Source organism: Nelumbo nucifera, chromosome 1 (assembly GCF_055504915.1).
Source record: "Nelumbo nucifera cultivar China Antique chromosome 1, China Antique-T2T, whole genome shotgun sequence".
NCBI lineage: Eukaryota > Viridiplantae > Streptophyta > Magnoliopsida > Proteales > Nelumbonaceae > Nelumbo > Nelumbo nucifera.
Genome location: NC_142649.1, coordinates 213,300,358 through 213,313,050, shown reverse-complemented (window position 1 = coordinate 213,313,050; position 12,693 = coordinate 213,300,358). Strand labels below are relative to the sequence as shown.

General features: G+C 35.2%; 2 long non-coding RNA genes across 2 annotated transcripts; one reads left to right on the top strand and one right to left on the bottom strand.

Annotated features, from left to right (window-relative positions):
- Positions 1-300: 300 nt before the first annotated feature.
- On the top strand, positions 301-5,464 carry LOC104604759 (uncharacterized). Its single transcript, XR_736456.3, has 3 exons — positions 301-903; positions 3,842-3,911; positions 5,228-5,464. It is a non-coding gene; the product is annotated as an uncharacterized LOC104604759 (long non-coding RNA).
- Positions 5,465-5,647: 183 nt separating this feature from the next.
- LOC148804483 (uncharacterized) lies at positions 5,648-9,548 on the bottom strand. Its single transcript, XR_016081039.1, has 3 exons — positions 7,088-9,548; positions 6,350-6,467; positions 5,648-6,139 (listed from the first exon to the last, which is right to left on the bottom strand). It is a non-coding gene; the product is annotated as an uncharacterized LOC148804483 (long non-coding RNA).
- Between the last annotated feature and the right edge of the window lie 3,145 nt (positions 9,549-12,693).

Genomic DNA, 12,693 nt, shown 5'->3' with positions numbered 1-12,693 from the left:
TGAAAATTATTAAAATATTATGATATCATAAAATAATAAAAAATAAATATTAAGAAACAATAAAATTAATACATCAATAAATAAGATTAAAAAATAATAAAGAGTAATATTATAAAATAATATTCATTAAACAAATATTATAGTGTTTAATATTTAGTGAAGCTAGCGCATTATTTTACCTATTTTTTGGGTCTCAAGTTGATCGTATGGGAGAAAGACCACTGTACAGTCTTTTACATTGATTTAAAACAAACGTGAAGAGAAAAAAATCGAGTTAGAATTGAGAACCTACTTTGCATCCACGATAAAGAAAAACCTTCTAAGGCCGGCAGTCATTAAGACTGACGCCATAGAGAGGACTAAGGTAGCGGTTTTAAAGAAACCGCCACTTAGAAAACCAAAACAAGATAAAAAATAAACAGGTGACGGTCTTTGTATCCGGTTTATCAGTTTGAACTGGAGTTGAGCCAGTCTATACCCCTTTGTATTCGAATTAGACATTGACATCAAGCAAAATGCCAAAAACATTTGGAAAAGATGAACTCTTCCCGCGTTTGTTATACTCCTTCGTGCATGTTTGACAAGACTGAAGTTTTTTGGGAGAGGAATTCAAGAGATGAGAGCCAAAACCTCTTTACAAGGAATCCAAGAGATTGTTAAGTCAAAAGTGTTTTGCCAAAGAAGGGAACAAGACCTCTGCTACTTCCCGCATTCGTGAAAGCTTCAAACTATCGTTTTTCATTTGAGAACGAATGAGAAATTGACAACATACTAGCATCACTCGCTTGAGAAGGTTTCATTTTTGTGTGAATCAACTGATTAAGAGAGGAGAAGATTTGTTTCCTTCGATTGAGAAAACTCCAGCATCATCCTTACATTTGTTCATTGTTCGACCAAGAGAAGGTAATGCTCTAACCCTCTTAATTGTTTTTCATTATGTACAGTGGGTACTAGGGTTTTTTCCCAATCCTCCCTCTTTTTGGGGTTTTATGTTTGCCTTGAAGTTATTATTTGTGTTTCTGAGCTTGTTTTGTCTAGGTGTATTAGGGTTTTTGTCTGATTAGTTGGAATAGTCGAGGATGTGGCAAACTCAAACTCAAGTCATTTCTCATGGTCTGAATCGAGTCAAGAATTAAAATACCCTAACATTTTGACTTTCCCTCTAGAAGGCTTAGTTGAATTCTTGTTTTTTGGAAGCATGGTTTTGACGTGATAGCATGTGCTTTCTCAGAAAATTATATTCGTTTATGTAAAATTTTGATCCCTTAATTACCATTTGTTTTTGTTTTATTTACGATGAACCATATAAATCAAAAAGAGAAATTTCTTTTGTTGGATGTCAATAACTAGATTATGTCTATAAATCTGATTTTAATGTTTCTGCTCACTAATTTTAGTATTTAAAATGTGCCTTGAATTTTCAAGGATAAAATCTTGATGGCTCTTATTGAACCTCCAAGAAGGAACATGCTAACATGAGTGATGAAGGTTTTTTGGCAGTACCCTGTTGTTCGGACTACTTCTAGGTGGCCGATGACTCAGACGCCGAAGTGGAGGATTTTTGCTGGATGAGGACTTGGATGCCGAGTTGACTAGGCCGAGCTGGGGGTAGATTGGGTGTCAAGCTGTGTTGATTGCTGAGTTAGGTAGCTCTTCAGAGAAACCTGCAAGGAATCAATGTTAGAGGACCCGGGGTGGCTAACCCAACAAGGTCACTCCAATGATTAAGTTAGTATTCATAGTAGATCGCGAGCTAAAAAATCATAAAGTATGAGAGGTAGAATGTGCTTACTCGCCTCTCTCTTGTGTCATTGGGGTTGGTGCCTTTGTATAGGCATTGTTTAGTTTGGGGCCTCACGCACTACATCCGAGATTTCCAAGAGGTCGTGTCTAACTGGTCCGAGATCCTCAGAGGTAACTGCCATGCACGTTGACCATCCTTTAGAACATTCGGTACGTGGGCCAGTTTTCGAGAAACTTGGGAGCGTCGGGATATGCATGCCAAATTTGTCGGCGAGCACATCTCGCAGGTCACTGCCTGGTCCCCAATCAGGTCGGTAAGCCCTCAAGGGAGGTCGCTCCTTGTGTCAAGGTCACTTCGGCCAGTGACGAGGTGCTACAGGCTGACCCTGGACGAGGTGCTACAAGCCGACCTAAGTTGTGGTCGAGGTCGCTAGGTCGGCGTAAAGGAATGTCGCCAGGTCGGCGGTGAAGGCAGGTTGCCAAGTCGGCGGTAAAGGCATGTCACCAGGTCGGGGTAAAGACGAGCCACAATCTGGGACTCCAAATCATCACTTAGGTGGTGTCTAAGTGTCATCTAGCTATTCTAAGATGCCATGTGTCACAATGTCATTGGAGGGTCAAATCCGCCCTCATCAATGAGGATCAACGATATGGTGGATTTCAAATTATTCTTATGGAGAGCTATTTGTAATTTTATGGGTGTTAAGTCTATTTTTAGTGGAAGGGGTTTGTGTTAGAGTTACAATGTTTATTTTGTGATAATTATGGAAATCTCTTGTTCATATATTTTTTGATTGTCATTTTCCCAAGATTGGTTTGGTTTCCCTTGGAATATTAGGATATAAAATATAGGGAGTGACATGTTTTGGAAAGTTGCAGATTCGTCAAGTAAATCATATTTTCTCTCAAACTTGGAACAAGTTGAATTTATTATTGGGCTCCTGTGGTTTCTTATAATTCTAGGGTGTGCAACCACCAAAGCTGAATTGGCTCTAATCTATGGAAAAAATTATAGGAAAAAAGAGAAGTGTAAATATCTGTGTACATAGATACTCGTATTTTATCCGAAATGTTTTTTTGTTGGCAATTGTGTAAACAACCAAAGCTTCCCATGTTTCGAAAAGTTTGTACAAGGGAATGGTTAACGGCAAAATTTTTTAATTGTTTATACCAGATGTCTATACTTGAAGACTATGTCCATATATTTTTCTATGGAAACAAGACAAAGTCTACTAGTTGAACAATTTCACTGTTGATCTTGTGAATACAATTAAGAGAAAATATGTCCCCTGTACAAGTAAATTAGTGATTTAAGGAGAAACTTTTTACTAGAGGCTTATCCATATTGTATAACATGTTTTCCCAAAAATCTTAGAGATAGAGCTCTCCACAAATCAGAATTTATCAAATCTCTTTTGAGTTGTAGGCATGGATGATGATGATGATGAAGTGTGGATGTAGGCACAAACAACAAACAACTGTTGGTTCTCTATTTGGAAGAATGAGCCTACTCAAATTTAGTATTTATCGAATCAGCTAGAGACAAACAGATTTTGTATCATCAAAATAGACTTCTCTGTGTCTCAAGCAATGCTTTAATTAGATATGGCAAATACATATATTACCTGCATAATGTATGTATTATTTGAATCTTTGACAACAAAGATTTCAAATAATGGAGTCCCAGGAGTTGTGGTGACCAACTGACTGAAACAAACAAATGTTACTGAGTATGGAGTTTTCTAGCAATGTATATTTTACTTTCCAGAGAAGCTTTATCACCTATATATTCATGTTAGCCCATGCTTCTTTGTCTTGGTTTTCTTCTCATGCCATAATGTGATGAGTTTGAAACATAAACTTGGAACTACACTTCATTCTTTTTCTTAATCATTGTTGGTAATTTGTAGGTTTTCTTGCGCCAAATTTTAAGATACAAGAGTTAACTGGCTATTGCAAATACCTTTTAAGTTAGAGTGAACCCATTAGAAAAAGCATACCAGTTTCACCTTGGTATTATTAGGTTCTCCTCTCAAATGTTATTTCCTAACCCAACATCTAGCATTGAATTTCCATGTTATTTTTTTTTCTTTGTCAGAAATGAAGAGCTGGAAACTGCACTCATGGAGATGGTCAAGCAGGATAACCTTCGGCAATTGAATGCAAGGGTACATCTGAATCACAATAGACTATATGCTTGTTATGCCAGTTGTCATGTTAAATATGAAAGAAACATATGCTTTTGTAGGACTGTTCACAGTTTGGTTCTAGTCAGTCTCGCTCAATTTTGCCAAGTGAGGTTTTGTGTTGTCTTTTAAGCCAACTGAAACCAACCAACAAAAGAAAGAACCAAATTTGAAATTGAGTGTTGATTGACAATCAGCTTAATTGGTTTGGGTTCCTTTGCATTTGTTTTGAATTTGGCCCAATGCTTTGGGTTGGACTTCACATTTTTCTAGGTTTTAAATTTAACCAATCAAGGTTTATATATGTATCAATGAACAACCTATCTAACATTGGTTGGGTTCAAGTTTTATTGCCTTTATTTGCTTGGTAGTTGGTATGAAGTTTACAAATGCAATAAAAAAATAGAAAATTACACCACCAATTTTTCTTTGGGATATAGATAGATTATAATGGGAAAACCAAATTCATGTAGTTGATCCAATATGGTTGGGTATGTCTTGTTGAGTTGAGCTGTTGATAAAAAACCGTGTAAAGTGTTTTTGTTGTATTTATTTATTTATTTGGTGGGGGGAGCATATCTGTTAAAAAGGAAATCATTCAGAAACATTTTAGAGTAGGGAGTGAAGGAGGTATGTGGGTGGGAGAAGAATGCCATATCCACAAGGAGAGGCTAGGCTATCCCTTTCATGTGGATGTCTGGTTCTTGAAAGGTAGTTGAATTGTTTGGTTGAAGGTTTCATATCTATTTGTGAAAACTTTTTGAGCAAATGTTTTTATAATGTGGATGTGTGATGTGAGGCACCAATTCTACTATCCTAAGGCATGAGTCATAACTAGAACACAAGAGGTGTAAGCCTCCTGATAAAAAAATAAAAATACAATAAATATCTCATAAAACATGAAACTTTATGAGAAATTAGAAATTTTCATATTTACAATTTCTAATAATAAAATCATCACAATTAAATTTAGAAATTAAGTATCATAATCATAATTATACAAGTTCATTAAACATTAATATATCACTTGCAAAAAGTGCGGCCATTTTGTGTGAATAGAAATGCCAAAGTAGAAATGTCCATAGCCAATCGACCGCTCCCAAGACCCCAAATAGTTGGAATCAACACTTGGTAATGCCCTTCTCTAATAGATTTTTTGTCAACTTTTCTTCTGTATATCTTCTACTAAGAACTTAAATTTCACTATTTAGTTCATGTTTCTTTTGTGTTATATGTGTGGAAGGGGATAGTTTTCTCTACTTTGCAAACCTATGTCAAAATTTTCTTCTTTCATACAGGTAGAACAGTTGGAACAAGAGGTAGCAGAGCTATGATAGGCCCTATCAGATAAACAGTAACAAGAGTGTATGCTTCAGGTTTCATTTCTTCTGAGTTTTATCTTTCATCTATTTGGTGAAGATGGTTGTGACAGTCGTGTGAAGCCACTAGTGCAAGATGTGATAGTCCATGAGGTTGCATTTGTTTATATGTACTCTACATTAATAACCTTTTTTGGTTTAAGGATCACTACAAGAAAAACGGTCTAAGCCGGCAGTCCTAGGTCAAGACCGCCGCCTTAGACATAAGGCTGCGATTCAACGTTCACCACCTCGTCCACCATTGTCTTAAGGTAAGACCGCCGGCTTAGTTAGACAAGACTGCCACCACCTTTGGTGGCCGGTCTGAAGCGGTTCGAACATCACTGAGTCAGTGGTTTGTCAGAACCACTAGCTCAGACCTATTAAAGGCGGCAATTTGAACCGCCATCTTAGATCCTACCTAATTGCCGCCCTAGTTTTTGCCTACTATCGCTTACTTTCCCGGCGATGGTCTGAACCACCGACTTAGATCCCATCTGACCACCACCTTAGACTTTGTTTATGGATAAACCGATGATTACAGGACTGTTGGGGTAGTTTTTTTTATTTATCATGTTTATTTTAATATTTCTTTGCACCTGCACTTTTATTGAATCATCACTCTAATACTTGCTTAATACAAATTCCATGACAATTAATACATGTAAACTTAAATAAAACATACAATTTAAAAAATCTATTAATTTGAAGATTAATTATGATAATTTCCAAAAAGAATTATTCAAATGCAATATCCAATTGCATATAAAATGTACAAGGACTTAAAAATTTCAACTTCTCCAATAATGTAGGACTTTCTTCCAATGCAAATCCCTTAGCATAATGGTTGAACTTGCAAATCATAACATATAAATTGTTAGAGAATGTAAAGTAAATGAAATATTGATACAAAAAATGTATAAAAATACAACATTGAAGGAGGTGGTCATGATTAAAAATTGATTAAAGCAACTAGAAAGACAACATGGTGGTGGCTCAACTATGTATTAACATTGTGATGAAAAGTGATTAAGAAAAGACATGGTAAAGAGTAATACTTACTCATTTTTGGGAAGATTTCTTGTTCTTCCTCCATATTTAATAGGGCACAGTGTAGGATTATGCCGATTTGATAAAAGACTTTCCTTCAGGGATCGAGATGCTCATATGAAACATGTTCCTGATGTAATAAAGGAACTTGGTTGATATTTATAAATGAAAATAGGGTTGAGGAAGAAAATGCATTGGATTAACATGTTCCTACTACAATATGTGGAAATTATGTTTCTGAGAAATAATCCTACCTGTCAAAAGCCATCCAATTGGAAAAGTTACAAGATAAATACTACCTCCCTTGACAACTTTAACTAACAATAAATCAAAATATATATGCATAGGTTGATCTCCTGAATGGTTATTAAAGAAAATCCAAGGGTAACATTTTGCAATAGAACACAACCAGCAGGGGGGGGGGCACGACCTAGAAGACTGCCAATTGGTAGGTTATCTATGTATAACCAATCAAAGTATGACATACTTTTATAAAAATAAAATAAAACATGTGATTTATAGAAACATTTTCAAGGAAAAAAGTTATTCCTTGAATTTCACCAATTTCTAACGACAAGCATGTTTCTTTTTATCTTTTCTCCCTAAAATACATGAAATTAGATATAACCTATCAAACATACTAAAATTTGTAAAAACAAAATATTGTTTCATTCAATCAATAAGTACCCAAAGGCAGAGTTCCCACAGAGCTGTTGTAAATAAAGGTATTGTTGATGCATCCTACAATACCTTTCTTCCTCCAATTGCCTCCATGTGATATGGGACTGATTTAATAGTTGTGGCTGCATGTAATGAAGAGGAGATTGTGCATCCAATAAGTACTGATGTTGAAAAGGTGTAACTGGATCTCTACATTTTTGCACATTATTCCAATCTATATAAAAATCTAAAATTGCAGAGGGATCAATTCCTTTTTGAACCCACATTTAGGTACTCCATAGATGTAACAAAATTATACAAAAAATAACTTATGCATGCAATAGAATAATGGTATGTATTTGTAGAGATTCTTGGAGCAAGAAAAGAACATAATTTTTTATAAAATCATATTCATCCAAATAGTTATGTTTCCAAGTAGTATAGTGTCATTTCAAATCCTTAAGTAAGTTTTATAAGTCTTACCTAAAACTGAAAACCTATCACTCTTCCATATATTATAATTATGTGCTCCAATTAAAACTTGTGACAAAGGCAAAGAGAAATTTTCAACATTGTGGCAATATCTCCTTGAAATCCAAAATAAAGAGTTTAGTGGTGAAATTACCCCAGATTTGATGGAAGCTTGAAACCACCTATTTGTACCCGTTAAAGAGAATAGAGCTGAAAGATTAAGAAAAGGAATAACGTAGTATGAAAAATGCAGTTTTGAATGTGGGAAAAGAAAAGGTGGTGGACGATAAATGATATCAGCATTGCAAATTTGCCTTTCATACCATTTGTACATGTTTAAGATGGAGCTGAAAGATTAAGCATCCAATGTTCAAATCTGCCTTTCATACCATTTGAACATTGGATGCTTAATCTTAAAGGGAATTCTGCATAGCACCCTGCTATGTTAATGCAGGACACACCCAAATAGAAGCTAATTAGGTGGCTAACACAGGCCCTAAGCAAGCTAGAAATAGGCCCACAAAGCCCTTAGCTTGCTAGTTGAAACTTAGCCTTAATTTGCCGAACAAATTAGGCTGGACACAACTACAGGGATTCATTAATCACTAGACAAATGAAAGAAAATTGAAAATTTGATGAAAATGACCTTAATAGAGCTTACCAAAAAAAACAGGAAAGAAAAAAGAGCTGGTGAGGATGTAGAGAGGATTTCATAAATTAAGTAATAGAAGAAAATGTAGAGGGAAAGAAAGAAAAATGTTGGGAAGTAAGAGGGATGAAGAAATTCAGGAGATAATGAAAAAAATACAAGAACATAAGAACAATAAAAAAACAAACCCAAAATATTAAGATAGAGATTCAATATTAAACAAATAACTAAACTACTTGTAGCAATGTTCAGATAACCTATTCAAATTCAATGGACCGAATCTTGGTTCAAGCAGGACTGGATTGGATTGGTCCAATTCAATGACTTATTGGACTGTCCAACCCGCTCAAATTGGTTTTAATTGAGATTGTGTCCAACCCAAACCTGATCCACTGGCACCCCTATTCTTATCTTCTATCAATGGACTGGATATTACATCTCGTTTTGTTAATCTGCGAGCATCCTCTATTACCCTTGGCTTTTGCTCCACCCGCATTAGGACCTATAGTAACATTGGATCAGGTTGTATGCTATCATGATATAAGTACATTTTTCTGGCTAGTTTTAGTGTAGAACAAGGAAACAATAACATATTTTTGGTATGCAAATGGGATACAGAATGGGGGTAGCACTCTGCCAACTGAAACCTCCTAATCCCTGGTGGAGGCAGGATTTAATCTTATGTCTCTGCTAGAACTAGCCAGGACAAGGAAAAATAACATAAAAGAATATCAAAAAGTTGGTAGACAAGGAAACATGTATTAAACACTTGGAACTACATTTTTTCTTAAAAGTATTTTAGGCAGATATCTCAGAGCAAATCCATCATCATGGGAGGTTTTCATCTTTCAAGAAGCCAGGAAATCATGAGGAAATTTCAAAAGAAACAAAAGAAGGGAGAAATTTGCTAGCTTTGTTGTTCAATCTCAACAAACAAGAGGTGGGCATTAAAAAGATAAAACTAAGTGGGTCTACGGCAATTGGTGCTCAACAACAATTAATCTCGTTATGCCCTCCGGTATTTTTGTGTTGATGAATCGCACAGTGCGTGTCCCTTCCCTTGGCCTCACCCATGGTGGTCTATAGATCTTGTGATTCTTATCCTTTTGTTAGATCTCATACCCTTGGCATCTTGTGGATCTCGCAACCATTCGTCTTCGTTGTTTTGTGACTGTTGGTGCTGCATGAACTTGTGTTATTTAGAATTCTTAAATCATTGAAAGATGGGCCATCACTTTTGCCTTATTTATTTGTGTTCTTGTTCATTTTGAATATTGAGAGTGACATGTATTAGCTATCTATAATTAGTGTAAACAAGTGAATATTAAAGTCATACCCTGTAACAAAGGAGAATTCATTTTCTTGTTACATTCATCATTTGGTAGAGATCAAAGTCGTAATTTCACCATTGAAGGGGATAGTAGAAGTTTATCTGGACTTTTCCCTTCAAGTTTCAGATGGATTTTTTTTCATGTTAAAAATTGTATGCGCTTTGTTTTTTTTTATTCTTGTTTTATTCATCTTTCTTCTCTATCTCATCAAGTTCACCTTTTGACTTTGAAACCACACTCCTTTTTCTTAGCAAGATGTGATGATAAATACATATTGTTAGATGTGAAAGTACATTTTGTGAAACGTGAACTAATGAAAATTAAGAAATTTTTTAACATGATTTTTTGAAGTTTGGATTTAATTTGTAGCCAATGTTAGTGAATGCACCATAGTTGAACTATATTCAAGCAAACTGAAGGGTGAACAATGGTGCTATCTTTGAAAGTGATTGCAACTCTATCCTCTAAAGTTATGTTGTTGATTGTGGCCAGAAAAGTAGGCTCGTATTAGCTGATATCTTGCACCTTTCTCAAGGTCACCAATTTTCTTTTGGCTTTATTGGCAGAGAAGGCAACTTGGCTGCCCATATCACTGCAAAATGGGGTTTTATTTCCTTTTAGGCACTTCTCTTGATCCGCAACCCAATTGGCTTCTTGTGCTAAAAAAGGGTTGTTTGTCTTCTGTTAAAGCCAAAACCCTTTTGTGATGTTTTTGCTTTTTTTTTTATTATTATTGTTTAAATGTTGTGTTGTATGTTTGTTTGGTTGTCTATTTAGTTTCTAATTAATTTTCCTTTCAACAAAAAAAAAAAAAAGAAATCCACTATACATATTTGTAACAAGGGTATAGTTATAATTTAAAATGTATTAGGGTAGTTAATAGGATTGGTACACATGTATATTTATTTGAAGCATGAATCATAGGTTGCTCTTAATATCCATTGAAAGCTAATAGGATTTAGAAATAAAAATATAATCATTAAAGGAGATTCAGAGCTTGTCATTCATTAACTATTTGAAAGGCATTAATGATCCTCCTTGGTCAAGACTCTTATTGAAGAATGCTTTAGTACTTACAAGAACAATTAGTTAAGTATGTTTGCTAATTGCATATCTACAGGGCTATTAAGGTTTTCATAGTTGCCATATGTAACATTGGAAAATATGTGGAGCTGTTTTGGGCTTCCATCTTGCACTGCTTACAACATGCATGTGATACCACATTTGATATTAACTAGAACATATATGTTGTGTAGGAAGTGCATATAGATAATACTAATAACAGAGTGAGGATAAAAATGTAAGAAAATAAATTTAGTTGTAAGAAAACAAATGGAAATTGAGAAAATAATTTAACTAAAAAGTAGAGTAAAAAAACCACTAATATCAATCAAGGTTAAAAAAGTATATAAAAGAAAAAATAGAAGAAAATGCGACAATTCAATACCTAAACTTTTAAAACATGCTAATCCATTGTCTACTGTTAACCAACCATTAAGTGGCATGTGAAAAGATACAAATGCCCTTCGAGTTCATATAATTTTCTTTATCAACCATCTAAATACCCTTATCCTAACTCGCATCTTTTAGCTTTCAGGAAATCCTACATCTTCATAAACACATCACTGATAGCTCTGAGATGTCCCTTCGAAAAAACACTTTTCATCATCTTCTTCCTCAAGAAGATGAATCAGGGCCCAATTTTCTATTTTGTGTGTGAGCAATCTAGTGGCTATTGTACTTACTCTCTGCCTTTTGGGATTCTTCTCGGAACTACTGTTGTTGATGTTGAACAGCGGCGAACTGTCGTTGCCTCTCTTGCCTTCTAGAAGTAGGGGCCCAAGTGCTCTTGACGTGGCTTTGAACCGAAACCCTCTTCTCTTACAACAAGTCTCGCATTGCATATGAGCACAGGATCCCCTCTTACAAGTTACAGCAAGTTCTGCTCTTGGCATGGCAAGCCTTGCACTATTTCAGCAAGATCCCCTATTTTAGTAGTACATTTCAAGTTCCCTCAAGTGAGACCGAGTTGAAATGATTCTGCAATCACTTCTTTCCCCATCAAAGAAGACCACCGGGAAAGAAGCGATTGTGGAATTCTCCATTATATTTATTGGATTACCAGCTGGTTTGGGGTTGTTCATCATTACTTTGGTTCAATCTTAATTCCTAAGAAAGAAGATGATGAACAATATTCCAAAAGGTAATTTTGACATTTTCAAAAAATTAAATCGCACATGTCATCACATGATTACACATAATTAATGGTTGGTACTGGACTGATACGTTTTTAAAGTTCAGATACTGAATTGCCACATTTTAAAATTCGGGGACCAAGGTGGCATTAAGCCCAAAGTACAAGTTATTAATCAGGAGTTTTCCCTTATTAGTAAGTGTGTACGTGCTTTGCACGTGGCAATTCTAGATGATGATAATGATAAGGTGGCATTAAGCCCAAAGTACAAGTTATTAATCGGGAGTTTTCCCTTATTAGTAAGTGTATACGTGCAACAAATTCTAGATGATGATAATGATAAGGGTAAAAGACTTAAACCTCCCCTGATATTTACCTTAAATATTAAAACCTCCCTTCTCTTTTTAAAAAGGACAAAGACCTCCCTTGTAGAATGACACCATCAAACAAAAACCTCCCTTCCATTAGTAATTGATCAACATCCGTTTGCATCTCATATTATATGTAATTGATTTTTTTGAAAAAAAAAACCCAAATTTAGCCTTTATAGGCCCTTCAACAACAATGCATAATAGTTGTTAAAAGGGGGGGGGGGGGGCAAACCACTTTCTTTCCCCTTATCTTTTCTAACATTGGCTGAAAATGTAAAAGAAATTTGAAAAAACATATTTAGTTTCACTCATTTTTTCACAACCTTGAAAAACTTGTTGAATCTTGCAAATTTATAGATGTTTTGGCAAATTTTTACAAGATTTGAGTCTTTAAAAAGGTTAAAAAGCTTTTTGAAGGGTTTGGGAAAGAAAGAGGGCTTCTGAAATGGATTTAGAAACCCTCTTTCGAAGGGAGTTTTATTTGTGTTTCCGCCACAGTAAAATTGTATTGTATCGGCCAATACGCTATCGTAGCGTATCGACCGATATAGTGTCGAAACACACCGATACTCAACGATATGGGTACGATATGGCCTCAATACGACGAATAGATATGACACATTCAATTTGGTACCATGTACTATGCCGAAAACTTGCTGGAACGATATGTATCGGCCAAT